Source organism: Capricornis sumatraensis, chromosome 2 (genome assembly GCF_032405125.1).
Source record: "Capricornis sumatraensis isolate serow.1 chromosome 2, serow.2, whole genome shotgun sequence".
Taxonomy (NCBI): Eukaryota; Metazoa; Chordata; class Mammalia; order Artiodactyla; family Bovidae; genus Capricornis; species Capricornis sumatraensis.
In genome coordinates, this window is record NC_091070.1 from 210,636,378 (window position 1) to 210,639,666 (window position 3,289).

A 3,289-nucleotide genomic window follows, 5' to 3' on the forward strand; every position below is an offset into this window, starting at 1 on the left:
GTCCAGCTCTCACATCCGTACATGACTACTGGAAAAGCCATAGCTTTGACTATATAGACCTTTGTTGGCAAAGTAATGTCTCTGATTTTTAATACACTGTCTAGGTTTGTCATTGCTTTTCTTCCAAGGAGCAAGCATCTTTTAATTTCATGGCTGCAGTCACTGTGCACAGTGATTTGGGAGCCCAAGAAAATAAAGTCTGTCACTGTTTACATTGTTTCCCCATCTATTTTCTGTAAAGTGATGGGATGGATGCCATGATCTTAGTTTTTTGAATGTTGAGTTTTAAGCCAGTTTTTTCACTGTCCTCTTTCACTTTCATCAAGAGGCTCTTTTGTTCCTCCTCGCTTTCTGCCATAAGGGTGCTGTCATCTGTATATCTGAGGTTATTGATATTTCTCCTGGCAATCTTAATTCCAGCTTGTGCTTCATCCAGCCTGGCATTTCGCATGATGTACTCTGTATATAAGTTAAATAAGCAGGGTGACAAATTTCTGGGATACGTTCAGTCTAATCCCTGCAAAGTTAACACAGAGCCTGTTGGATGGTTAACCCTGAGACTCAAGAGACAGAGAAGAGTCTAGGTGACTTTCAGATTTCTGAATTGGTGACTTGGATTATGGTGGTACATTCCCACCAAAATTGGGAATATAGATGCTAATTTCAAATACAGAGCTTTAGCTTGGCACAAGTTAATATACAGAATAAAAACTTTCCCCTAGCTACCTCAATCCTTCCACCTCTTTTCCAAACCAGAGCTCTCTTAGTTTCCCAGGTGACTGATGATGTGTTCCCCAAAGAAAGGAAAAATGCTAATTTGTTCTGAAAATGCTAATATCAGGAGTATCATCCCATTTATTCACTCCCCAGAGGGAGTTCAAGAATAATACAACACTTCCCTGGTGGTCCAGTCGTTAAGAATCTGCCTGCCAAGGCAGGGGACACAGGCTCAGTCCCTGGTCCAAGAAGATTCCACATGCCACAGGGCAACTAAGCCCATGCACCGCAACTACTGAACTTGAGCCCCAGAGCCCATGCTCTGCAACAAGAGAAACCGCTGCAGTGAGAAGATGGCACTCCATAACTAGAGTAGCCCCTGCTCACGGCAACTAAAAGTAAGTCCTCGAGCAGCAGCAAAGATCCAGTGCAGCCAAAAAAAATAAAGAATATAGTTGTCAAGGGACTGAGTTAATTAGTTTAATAAATATTGATTGATTTCTCTACCATGATTCAGGTATGTTCTAAGCCATTGGTTCTCAAAGTATGGTCGCCATACCAGCTGAATTAGCATTACCTGGGAACTTGTTAGAAATGCAAATTCTTGGGCCTCACATCAGACATCCTAAATCAGAAATTCTGGGACTGGAGTCCAAAAGTCTGCTTTTAGGGGCCCTTCAGGTCGTTTTGACACATGCTCAAGTTTGAGAATGACTATTTTAGAACAGAGAATGCAGTGTTAAGAAAAGAGTGCTTGTCCCCTTGAAGTGACAATATACAAACAGACAAAAAGAAAACTTCAGGCAGAGGTAAGTGCTGTCCAGGAAGCCAGTACAGTGGATGGTGGGAGAACCTAGAGGGTGTGCAAGCAAGGTCCCTCTGAGGAGTATGAGCTCTGGAGCCAGACTGAGCAGGATGTGAATGTTGATTCCAGCAGTTACTAACCTTTCCAAGGTTTAGTTTCCTCATCTGCTAAAATGGAAATATATTATTACCTCACATTACTCTAAAGATTAAGTAAGATAATATTTGCAAAGTTCTTGTAACTTTCTGTCTCAAGTAAACCCCCAATAAATGTTAGCCCTCCATATATGAGGAAAGAGTGTGTAGATATATATTTGTTGTTGTTTAATTGCTAAGTTGTATCCAACTCCTTGAGACCCCACAGACTGGAGTCCACTCTGTTCCTCTGTCCACGGGATTTGCCAGGCAAGAACACGGGGCGGAGTTGCCATTTCCTTCTCCAGGGCGTCTTCCAGACCCAGGGATTGAACCTGCATCTCCTGTTTGGTAGGCGATTCTTTAACATTGAGCACCAGGAAAGCCAGAGGTATATTTGGGAATCATCAGTGTAAATGTTAATAGTAAGGTGCATGAAAAGGTGGATAGAGTGAGATGTCAAAAAAGAGAATGGATGATGGGATCTTATTGGTGGGAGCAGAAATGGGCTGGAAACTGGTGAGGAGGTGATGAAATAGGATGAACATTTATCTGAACCCAGCTACAGCTGGAAATTTGGAGGAGAAGGCCAGTGGATACGGTGAGTAACTATCCTGGTTTGCCTGAGACCGAGGAGGTGGTACTTTCAATGCTAAAACTGTGATAGTCCTGGGAAAATAGAAACAAGTTGTTCATCCTGTCAGTGGATAGGACCATCATTGGCGAAGTCAGGGGGGTAACTGTGACCTTTCTTTTTTGCTGCACTGATCTCTTCCTTACAGTAATCTTGTAAATATCTTGTAGTAGCGAGACTCAACAAGAATCTGGAGAGAAAGGAAGCTCGAATAATGCAGTGGGGAGAAGTCAGTGTTGCCTGGATAGGGCAGGATAACGAAAGAGACAGAATGGACCTGAAGGGGTAAATAGTAACCAGCACAATGACAAGGAATTAGAACTGTCTGGGATTAGTCTGACTCCAGACATTTTTTTTTTTTAAACCTGCCTTGTTCAACGAGTATGGGAGTGGGATGGGTGGGTGTTTTCTGCATACTCGAATTAAACTTAAATAAAATTACAAACCTTATCCAAGGATATTCTTTGGTATCTGAGCAGCCACAAAACTTTTCTGATGTCCAGTGGCGTGAGTGCCAAGTACAAGAAGGAGCAGGTAGGATCCAGCTGCTCCAAGAAAGGAAGTCCTGGAGGAAATCGCCACCGAGAACGACCTCAGATGCCCAGGTATCTGCTTCCGGCTCACTTCCTGCCGGCAGGGCTCCCTCCTCAAATTGCGCTTGATGGGAACTGTCGCGCTACGGTAAAGGTCAAATGTCAAAGACCACCACTCGCACAGTATCGTCTTGCAAGGCCAGAGTATCTGGCCGCAAGTAAGGCAAGACACCTCCAGCCTCCCCGAGCCTGAATTGACAAGAGGAGCCGCAAACCGCCAACCTCACCCAAATTATATTCAACGGGCTGGCCGAAGGCGTTCCGTGATTGGCAGGACAGCATGGGGGCGTGGTCTCACGTAGAAAGTCTCCTCCGGATTGGTGCAAATCGTCGAGGGCGAGGCCTCCACTCCGGCTGGGCGCGAAAGCTCGAACGCCGCTGCCTGACTGGAGACGGCGGGAGCGGC